Source organism: Triturus cristatus, chromosome 4_1 (assembly GCF_964204655.1).
Source record: "Triturus cristatus chromosome 4_1, aTriCri1.1, whole genome shotgun sequence".
Taxonomy (NCBI): Eukaryota; Metazoa; Chordata; class Amphibia; order Caudata; family Salamandridae; genus Triturus; species Triturus cristatus.
Window position 1 is genome coordinate 103701272 of NC_140585.1, and position 11637 is coordinate 103712908.

Consider the following 11637-nt stretch of genomic DNA (forward strand, 5'->3'; position numbering starts at 1 on the left):
AGACGGTCCCGCCCTTGTCCCGGGCTTCTCCCGGCGCCGCCCGCGCGCGTCCCGCGACGCGGGAGTCACAGCTGACTCATATGCGCCTCCTGGTGCGAAAAGACGGCGTGGGCGGCGGCTTCCTGCCGCTAGGAGTTCTGGGGGATGAAGTCCGGTGTCCGGTGTCTGCTCCGCGGCCGCAGCAGATGTAGGAAGCGGCGGCGAGACACCGGGCACACACAGGACCAGGCACAGCACCAGCAGAAAGATCAAAGAGTCACCACCGCAGCCCAAGGGTGAAAAAGAGCTACCCGCTCTGCCGGAGTCACAGCTGACTCATATGCGCCTCCTGGCGCGAAAAGACGGCGTGGGCGGCGGCTTCCTGCCGCTAGGAGTTCTGGGGGATGAAGTCCGGTGTCCGGTGTCTGCTCCGCGGCCGCAGCAGATGTAGGAAGCGGCGGCGAGACACCGGGCACACACGGGACCAGGCACAGCACCAGCAGAAAGATAAAAGAGTCACCACCGCAGCCCAAGGGTGAAAAAGATATGCTGAAATCTGGGGATATTAGGAATCGCTTCAGGTATGTGATCCACCGCTTCTTAGGTCTACTAGTTTCAAGAACTACCCCAAGGCTTTTCTTCAGGACCAACAAGGAGAAAATGCTCCCACTCCTAGAGTTATATTAACTCATAATTAACAATAATGAACAAAAAGTGTGAAAATTAAAAGTTATACAGCACCTCAATGGTCTGCTTACATTTCAAATATCCTGTTAGAGACCATGAATGGGCCTCGGGGAAGAGGGGGCGCCTGTGGTCAAACCTTCTTCAAGGCTGCGCCCTCGCGGTAAACCTGACTCGGTCGCCGGATGATGAAGCATGCCACCGTGGGCAACCCTGGTGGGTGAGAGAGTTATTTAAAAGAAAATGTATTTTTCCCACTCCTACAAAGAGGTTAGGTCCCCCTTCCTTCTCCAGCAGGAGGGACTCTTTTTCGGTTATTTTGATTGTATTTCGGAGGACAAGTCTAACTCCTTTTACCTCCACCCTCCCCTTGAGATTTGCTTGGTGTGCGTTTCAAGACACAAGAGTCCCTCGCACACATTTACTGCAGTCAATGCATCACCCTCCCTAGAAAGCCAGAGAAAACTCTGTGAGGTCAGGTTTAACGAGGCAATTAATGTAGCATCTGATGTCCAGATGTTAGGATGCGCGCGCACGCCTCGCGTTCTCTGCATCAACACTAACTGCCCCAACGCGCTGGTAGTTTACACTACTTCTCCCGACCCCACACTCCCTCCGTAGTCATCCTGCCCTTGCACACAGGGGGTGAACACGGGAAGTCTGCCGTTACACGTGCTTTAGTTTGAAGAAACGGTTTCACTTTGCTAATTTATGAAATACGGTCCAATATTTCCTATAAATGTTCAAATAAAAGACACATCAGCAAAAGTGTTTCGACCACGAAGGGACTCGAACCCTCAATCTTCTGATTCGAAGTCAGACGCCTTATCCATTAGGCCACGCGGTCACTGTGCCAGACGCTGGGCTTTGGCTGTCTCCTCGTGCACCCAGTCTGTGACGCTCTCCAGCTTGTGATGGGGACAAAGGAGACCAGGGCCCCGGCTGGACATGTCCGGCCCTGGAAGGGAGAACCGTCTCTTCTGTGCAGCCTTCCCTCTGCATACCAGTTCAACCAGTGAGAGAAACCACAACATCCTTCATAAACCCTGCGTTTGCTCGCTTAAAAAACACATGGTCAGGTTACTGCATGCCATGGTTAAGCAATGCTTTAAAAAAAGATATAATATATTGTGTGCAGAAAGAGAAGCAGTCTAACCCTCGTGTTCTCAATAGTTCCTTCCTTTTGTGTCCCTCTGTAGCGCATCGGTGCAGCAGTCTCGGAAACTGTGCGTTTCTATTTGTGCTGAACCTTATGCAAGAAGCTGCGGTTCGACTTTTGATTCCTGGCCCCGTTGTTTCTTTTTACTCCTCGTCTGTGCTAATGAGAGGCCATAAAACTGATAAAGGGATATGAATGGAGCTTCTTTGTTCTGCCTGATGTCGTAGCCTTTCCTAAAGTCAAGGCCTCTGGAATTATACAATTGAGGCCGCTGCAGTTTTCGCATAATTATAGGTTTGCCGCATTTGCCACATAATCCATCATCTGCCATTGATGCAGAGGAAGACCCTTTGCAAAGGTTGACTGGTCACCATTCTGTTCCTTATTGCTATATTTGGGTTTTAAACTGGTACTAATGAGGTGCTATCAATGCTCGGACACTGTTAACAAGTTTAACAAGCACTGGCAAAGCCAATAGGTTTTGCCTATGCAGAGCTACTGGCTTGACAATTTCTTCCAGCTTGTAACTTTGTTTTTAAATACAAACAACATCATTCTTTTACAAGTATTTAGTGTGACTGTAGCAGTGTGATGTTTGTTTTGGATTGTTATCAGCGATGTTGAAATTATTGTAAGTGGTATTGTTGTAGCTAGCACCCTGACTGTAATAAAAAGCGGTTCATTGACCTTTCCAGGTATTTCTTTTGGCTTCAAAGGAGACATAAAATAACATATGTTGTTGGGTGAAGAACTGCGCCAAGGGCTTTGGCTCAGGGGATGGAGCAGGGAGATGTGATTACAGGCAGGGATGGAGCAGGGAGGTGTGATTACAGGCAGGGATGGAGCAGGGAGGTGTGATTACAGGCAGGGATGGAGCACAGGCAGGGATGGAGCAGGGAGATGTGATTACAGGCAGGGATGGAGCAGGGAGATGTGATTACAGGCAGGGATGGAGCAGGGAGGTGTGATTACAGGCAGGGATGGAGCAGGGAAATGTGATTACAGGCAGACATGTGGGCTTAACAACTGGGGAAGTAGGTTCTAGTCTCGGCGTTGACCCAACATCCTATGATCCTGGGCATATATCCCTTAACCTCCCTGTGCATTAAACATGAATGTGAATTTGTGATAAAACAAACCGAACAGCTGTTAAAATGATTTAAATCCATCCCAGAGTGTGCACGGGAGAGCAGCCCAGGGCTCGTGGTATGTGAGGGTCAGAGGCTTCCAGGGCCGTGTCGAAGGTGGCATGTATGCCCAACAGTTTGGTGCTTTGATGCTGTACTGGGGGTTTGGTGGAGCAAATGACATGACAAAACAGGTGGGGATATTACATGTGTTCACTTTTGCAGCCACAATGCAAATGTATAACATTTCAAAGTAAATGGTGTTGCACCGCGAGTTAAGCACAGTCACACCTAAGGGGGAACGAGAAACAATAAACATTTTCAAAGAACAAATCGCGTTGAACACCTTGAATTCCTACCACCTCCTTAAATTGTCAGCATGATCATACAAACACAACCCCCCCCCCTTGATTATTAGTGAATATGTATATCTTATTCTCCTAATCTTTCGTTTTAAATCTTTCTCCCCCTTCCAAATTTTGTCCCATGTTATTAAGGCTCTACTGTACAGGCATAATACTCGTTGTCCTGATGATGATCCTTATATTCCCCCAATGGATCGAAACGCCGTCGACACTCTAAAAACACCTTATACGTCTTAAATAATTCATCTGAATATTGTAAAGGTGTTCAACGCGATTTGTTCTTTGAAAATGTTTATTGTTCCTTTACAACAAAACATGGGCTTTGCCTGAGCCCCCTGTTGTATTGTTTTGTACTGTTCTTGGTTGGTTAAATAGGACACAGGCTTGTGTCCCACTTTATGTATTAATGTTTAAACGATTGTATACCAAGGTGGGAGTAAAAGGGTAGATACAACAGATTGTTTATAAGTAAATATTTGACCTCTGTCCGGCTGGACAAGTCCGCTTAATATAGTACTGACTGAGTCTATATTCATTCCGTTGGTTTCCTATCTTGAACCTTCTAGGGACCGTTGTTATTTATTTAAAATAATTGATTCCCAGGGTCCCTGGTTGACCTAATTTGGGTGCCCTTGTTATATTATAATCTGGGATCTCAACATGAGCACAACTACTGCGCGGTAAACGGAAAATGGAGAGTCACTGTAAGGTTAAGTAGGATACGGTCAACAGATGCATCTCGGAGCACACCGAGGCAGGCGCCAACTTCTAAAAGTAAGCATCATATACAGAGAACTTCAGCACTCTATGGCAAGTGTGGTCACATTGTAAACTGAACGGAGTGACATCTGGATCCACAGGGGAAACGGCATTAACAACGTGGACTAAACCACGCGTGTCGTTGCAACGCAAGCAGAACAACGGTTGCCTTAACCACACATATGTCTAGATGCAGAGCGGATGGGTGGGGAGAGAACAGGGAGGATTGTTACAGGGAGGAACAGGTTGCGGCTGGGGCTGGGTTTTACAGCAGGGGACTGGGACTGGGAAGTTTGTAGGGCTGGTTTTTAGGCTTCAGGGTGGGGGTAAGGGACAGTTTTCAGGTCTAAGGGACAGTTTTAAGGCTCAGTACGAGGTGGCTAGGGTCAGGGTCGTTTTTTGGGCTGGGGGCCAGGTTGTAGGCCTATCGGAAGTTTTTAGGACTGGGGCGGGTTGATTTCAGGGCTGGGGACCAGGATTTGGAGCTAAGGGCAGGGGCACTGCGGTGCGATTTTTACCACGCATATGCCTTCACTAATCATGCCTTTATAACAAAATGTGTTGTAAAGGCATGCATGGTAAAGGCATGCGTGGTAAAGACGATTGTGGCTGAGACCGCGATGTTAAGGCATGCGTGGTTTAGGGAGTCGTTCAGTGGTGGCTCCTCCATAGGGGCATGGGAGCGTTGACCCACTGCTTTCTCGCAGTGTGAGAAGCAGAAACATAAAATGGTAAAGCTGCCATTTTATGTTTCTGCTTCAGGGCTTCTCGCACTGCGAGAACGCAGAAGTGCCTGGTTGTGGGCGGGCGGGTGGGCGGTGCTGCTCGAGAGCAGGGGGGCACTGGCTTCCCCACTGTTGTGGAACCTGACTGCTTTGGACGGCCTGGGGCTGACCAAAGCAGTCATGCGCACTCTCCCATTAGGAGCCTGGCTGGGGCGCTGTGTGCCTGCACCGCACCAATCACAATGCTGCCATTGCAGCGTTGTGATTGGCAGAGGGGGGGGAGGCTGCCTATGGGTGGCTTTCCTGATGAGTGCTGTTGCGCCGCAGGAAAAGGCGGGACGGCGGGAGTCGGGACCCGGCCAGGAGCTGAGGCGGCGCGAGACGGTGAGTTTTATTTTATTTTAATTATGCAATGTAATATTATGCGTTGTAATGGTATGCGTTGTAAAGGTAGTATGCGATGTAATGGAATGCGTTGTAAAGGTAGTTTTTAAAAATGCGTTGTAGTGTCCTGCGATGTAATGGAATGCGTTGTAGTGGATGTTGCGTTGTAAAAAATGCGTTGTAAGTGCATGCGTTGTAAAAGTGTGCGTTGTAACGACGTACATCCTCCTAGCATTGCCTCTTGTGAGTCTCAACATCTGCGTGCATCTTTCTCAGTGTGCACATGCTATGTCCCCCTACTTCCATTCACAGTGCATAAGTATTTCTTGTGTTAGTGCATATCCCCTTGTGTCTACTCTACATTTTCTCTGGTGCATATTCCTGCGCGAGCACCGTTGGGTGTTACTATTCAGTCTCCTCAACTGAGTTCATATGCACAACCCTCACTCCTGACAGTTTATTCCTGTAGTATGGTTTAGCCACTCCCTATGTACAACGCTAAGTTAGCATAACCTCGTCGGCTGTTAGAAAGCCAGCTTGCCGCTTCTGCTGCTTTTGCACGCGACACTGTTGTTAAATGTTATTCATTCGAGAACTGCTGACTCGACTTTGCTTCACATGAGAACCGTCTGTTGTTTAACATCCTTAACAGTGAGTAGTGACCTTGGTCTGTACACCGTGTGAGGAACGAGTCTGGGTCACTAGACGGGGCAGGTTGTTGTGTTCAGGTTGATCGTACCACTTCTTAGCCATAACATACATACAGCTGCCAATACCTGAAAGACGAGTCCTTTAATATTGCAGAGCAGCATGTTTTTTCATTCATTCGAAACGAAGAGCTGTTGCAGGAGAGAGCCTAGCTGATCCTGTGATGTGATTTCACTAAGCTGATCCATAAGGTATGGGGTCCCCCATGCAAGCCTATGAGACCTTCTATTAGTCTAATAATAAACTATTAGTTGCTAGAGAAAGGAGGGTGGTTGCTTTCCACTGTCATTATTATTCTGATTGCTCCTTTCATTTTCTATGGTATTGTAACAATGCTGATGGTTTTGATCTTAACCATTTGTCTGCTTGTGTTAGCCAAAGTACTGCATCTTAGGACGCGAGGTTTATAAAATAAACTCTTTAAACTTTACCGTGTCTTTGTTATTCTGTTGTGGACTGATATATAGATACAAACAGGTATTTTGGATTCCCACCACTCCTGAGAATATCTAAGTCGCTTGTTCTGGGTTGTCTATACATTGGGACCGCCGAGCTAAATCTCGGATAACGAATGGGACACTAAGCTAGTCGGATAGGGGTTCTTGGTTCTGAGGGGAGTTTCTGGTACACCACAATTCTCTGAGGTCCTGGTTTCCTGCGCATAGTTCTGTGCATACGCAGAATCCCCGCAATATGGCGCACCTAACGTTTGGTCTTTTGATCTGAAACGCCATAGTAGTGCTTTTATTAGTCCTCAACGCCCTCACTCTGGTTTCTGGACAACCGGAGTGACGGCTTAACCTACCTAGGTTTTGACTAAAGGTTCTTTCAAGCTTGATAATTAAAAAGGTTTTCTTTTTCTGAACCCCAGTGCTACTGTAGAATTTGTTGTTGCTCTTCCGTGTGTCACGATGGCGGTCAACGTTGCCGCACACAGTCGGGTTCCCCTAACCGCACACCTCCGTGCCTATGGGGTACCTGATGATGGGTTGGCTGTTATTTTTGTGGTGGGGGCTGATGCAGCGTTCCCATATGAGTTGTTTTACTCTTTGGTGACGTTTGATGCAGTGGAGGCGAACGATAATTTGTTCCACGAATATACTCCCACAGCAATGCCTGCAGCCTATGCCCCATATCGGACACTTGAAATTCCTCTCACTGCCTGGCAGCATACCATTTGGTTTAATGGCGCCCTTCCCCATGCGGTAGTGCCGGCGAGAATGGGCCCGTTGTCTATTGCAGGGGCCACATGGCCGGTGCTGGCCGGTTATACCCCCCATCCCCGCTACATGACTGTGGCGGTGGCGGAGTTGCGTGTGCTACACACTGCCCTGATTATGGTCCATAGGGCATTAGTGCAGTACGTGTCTCGCAATGTACAGGTGGGGGCACCTGCAGTTGCGGGCCACACGACTGACCATCACGCGGTGGTCATTAGTCCAGTTATGGTTAATGCGGTTGTCGGCAAGCGCCCCCAGAATAAGGATGAATTTCCTTACTGGCTTGCTGAAAAATTTGATCAATTAGAAGCCGTGTTTCCGCATAGCATACTTCTCCTGTGGATAAACACAGGATACTCACTATTACTTTGCCGAAGGACCTGGTCCCGGATATTGTCGACTGTGACAATTGGGGCAAGGTCTTTGATGCGACCTATACGAAGGGCTATGGCACTCCGTCTATGTCCGTACTACCCTCTGTCATCAAGAAGGTCCAGGACAATCATGGTGCAGAGGCAGCCATTGAGTTGGGAATGAGGCTTGTCGACAGCTTCGATGTGGTTTGTTCCATGGTAATGGGCAACCTCAAAGGAGATGCCATGCAGTTCCAAGTGGGCAATATGTTGGCACTTGTGGATCCGGGCGACAGGCCAAAGGAATTCGCTAAAATTATTGCGAAAGCCTACAGAATGGTGGGTTGTAGCGCCTTGGGTGTGAAACCCACCGTGATCATTCCTACTGTAGTACAGCAGCCTAAAGTGAGTTCGTCTACCAAAGACAAAAAGCCCAACTTTCCAAAACAAAGTTGGCGAGCCAAAAAACAGGGGAAGCAGCAAGAGAAACGGAGGTCTCGTTCTGCGTCGCCAGTACAGATACAAACTGAACGCACTTATGATTTGCGCGATCGTTCTAATATTAAGTCACCTGATAGATTTCAGGTTCCTGAACAACGCTCTCCTCGTTCTTCACAGGAAACATCGGCTTTTCAATCCGGTGGCGGAGATCGTGGGAAAGGAAGGGGTGCTCAAGGTCGTGAGCAGCCCCGTCAGACTGACGGTATAAGCAAGCAGGACAAGTCTGCACGTCAAAGACCCCCGTTTCAGAAGAAAAAAGTTGCTGCTCTGACTGCGAGATATGCCTCAGATGGTACGGACACAGCTTCTGAACCAGGCATGGGCGCTAACGCTGCTAGACAGCGCGGCGGAAGTTACAGTAGTGCGACAAGCGCTGCGTCCATATCTGGCGGCGACAGCAACTGATACATTTGTAAGTGTTGAAACTGCTGATACTCGCGTATCGCCCCCTGAAAGGATGTTCGAAATTGTCCTTATCATTGAGGGTGACATCCAACGTAAAATTAAAGTTTTATTTTGGGATAATCTAACCTCCACCTATGATATTCTGTTGGCGGAGGCAGATTGGCCCCCGGCTTTCGTTTTAGATGCTCCTAGAGGGGAGGTAGTGATCCTCCCGTCCTTTGGGCACACGGTGCCAACGGAACATTCTAACAGGTTAGCCGGGGAGTGGGCGCAGGTGCTCGCGCCTGCGTTGTATCGTACTCAAGTAGGCTGGGATAAATTTTCTCCCAACCATACGATTCCGTTGCGATCAGAACCCCAGCCACAACCCCAATATCCCATGTGTCACGAGGCTAGATCTCACGTCGCGGCTATCCTTGAACAATTGGAATATCAGGGAGTAATTGAAACATGTGTGTCACCCATGAATAATCCTTTATTCACTGTGACGAAGCCTGACGGATCGTACCGCCTAGTTTTGGATTACCGGCACTTAAATTCGCACTGCCGGACATGTGCGGTACAAAATACTCACAGTTCGGCTCTCGTCGATAGTCTCGTACGAAAACGGTTTAAAACCACACTTGACATCTCCAATGGCTTTTATAGCCATAATCTATCCCCCTCATAGCCATGAGTGGACGGCGTTTACCTCGGGTGGCAAACAAAAGAAGTTCAAAAGGCTCCCGATGGGCTATAAAAATAGCCCCGGGGTCTTTGCTGCTCGTGTGGTCTCTCTGTTGGAGATAGTCGACCCGGAAGCATACTCGTATGTCGATGACATCTACCTTACAGACGACGAGTTACTTCCACACCTTGCTCGCGTGGATAACGTAATTACTATGTTTGCAGACTTCGGTTACAAGTTCAACTTTGCGAAGTCCCACATTGCCGAGTTCACAGTGTTGTTCTTGGGGTACGAACTCAATAATGAGGGTCGAGGCTTGGCTCCGCAGTTCCTTGAGAAATGTGCACGCCTTAGTACTCCTACGACACTGAAGAAATTACAATCTTTGCTGGGTTTTCTGAATTTTGGTCGTACCTACATTCCTGATTATGCCTGGCGTATCAAGTCGCTTTATGCCTTGGTACAACCTACTTTTACCAAATCTTGCTGGCTGCCTGAGCATTCTGCTCCATTGCAATCTTTGCAGTCTGATCTTCTTGCTTCGAAATTCTTACAAACTCGTGCTAACCACACTAACCTGGTCATTAGAATCGTACAGGGTGCAGTGGGTTTCACCTACTTGACGTTCAATGAGGGCGACACCGTCCCCATTGCATACAAATCTCATCTGTACACTTCGGCTGAGCTGCGCTTTTCCGCTGTCGAAAAAGTACTGACAGCAGTTCAGATGGCGATCCTGAAAGAGCGAGCGCTATCACAGGGAAAGCACATGCTGGTGGTAACACCGTACCCTGCCCTTGAGGCGGTTACTAAAGCCAGTGTACCAAATTCTAAGGCTTTGCATCCAAGGTGGATACAATGGGCAACCTCCTTGACCTCGCCTGATGTCACATATATCTTTGACGCGGCATTACAGACACAGGAGTTCTTGGAGTATGAATTTGTTCATCCGGCTCCTCTGACTTTGCGCCCGCTCGAGGAGTACCATTGTGTCATTTACACTGATGGGTCTGCGCAGCCCGCTACTGGATCAAAGCACGCCTATTCAGCAGCCTGCGCAATTGTGGTGGGTACTTTCGTGAACGGAGAGTTCCAATCTGATGTCGTGCATACGCAGTCATTGGGTGATTGTACCGCGCAGTTAGCAGAACTGAAGGCTCTGGTGCTTGCACTGGAGTTTGCTGATCCTCGAGTCACTACTCTTATAGTGAGTGACTCGTACTATTGTGTTCAATCATACAACAAAAATCTACACTTTTGGAGTCACAATGTCTTTCGTGATTCGAAGGGTAGCACAGTAAAGCACAAAACGCTTTGGGTTCGAGTGGCTGAACTTAAGGAACGTTTGCCCCTCGTGAATGTAATTCACAGTCTTGGTCACCAACGAGTTGGTGTCCATGCTGTCGGTAACAGTTTGGCTGACGAGGCAGCAAAAACCGCAGTGGCGACATACTTAGTAGCAGCAGTTACAAGATCACAAAGTAAGATCGATGATGACATCTTGGCAGCTATTGCTGCTACAGAGAAGGGAACAAAATATCCAAGAGGTTTCCCTTCTCGCTACCATTATCGCTTAAGTCCTGATAACGTCCCGTTAGTGAGGATTAACGACGTTGGTGACAGATTGATTCCAAACGCGGACTGCAGACCATCTCTGATTACAGCTGCCCACGAAGGTGTTGCGTCTGCGCATACCGGCGTTTCGGCTACTGTATCTATTTTGCAGCAACGTTACTGGTGGTACGGTTTGTACAAACAAGCGCGGGCTTATGTCCTTTTATGTGACATTTGCCAGCAGATTAAACCTTCTTCTGCCGCGCGTCCACCACAAACGCAGCTGTATATATCTAATCAACCACTTGCGTGCGTTTATTTAGATCACTGCGGTCTTTTTTCTCTGATACTGCGTACAAGTACATCTTGGTTGCAGTGGATTCATGCACACGTTTTCTGTGGGTGTGGCCGCAAAGGAGTGCTGATGCCCGGACTGTCATCAAGGATTTGCGTGTCTTTGTTGGGAGTTTTGCATGTGGTACCCTTCATTCTGACCAGGGCCCTGCGTTTGCCTCTAGGGCGTACAAAGAAGCCATGAGAAGTTTGGGGGTCCAAGTCAAATTTTCGTCTCCATACCGGCCTGAGGGCAATAGTGTTGTGGTGCGAATGAACCGTGACCTAAAGCAATCTTTGACAGCAAGGGTTTTAGGTACAGACCGAGGCTGGCTCACCCATTTGTATGACGTGCAACGTGCACTTAATAATCTCCCTAGAAGGTCTCTGGGTGGGCGGACCCCATACATGATGCTCTTTGGAGTGCGAATGTTTGTCCCGGACCTTGAGGGTCTAGACATGGCGGCGGCTGCCGCGCCTTTTGACCTAGATGATCACTGTGCTGTATTGCAAACTCTTCAAGAAGCCAGAAACAATCTAGCAAAGGAACACGTACCCTCTACATCCGAAGCTGAGCTCCAGATTCCGGTAGTCGGCTGGCTACCTCGAGTTGGTGACCTGGTCCGTGAGAAGGTGGAGAACAAGAAGGAGTTTGGCCCCTCTTATCATGCGCCGGTCCCGGTGCTTGGAGTCCAGGGTACACGTACAGTTATT

General features: G+C 48.5%; 1 non-coding gene across 1 annotated transcript; it reads right to left on the minus strand.

Moving 5' to 3' along the window:
• Positions 1-1437: 1437 nt before the first annotated feature.
• On the minus strand, positions 1438-1510 carry TRNAR-UCG (transfer RNA arginine (anticodon UCG)). The gene has a single exon. It is a non-coding gene; the product is annotated as a tRNA-Arg (tRNA).
• Positions 1511-11637: the final 10127 nt, after the last annotated feature.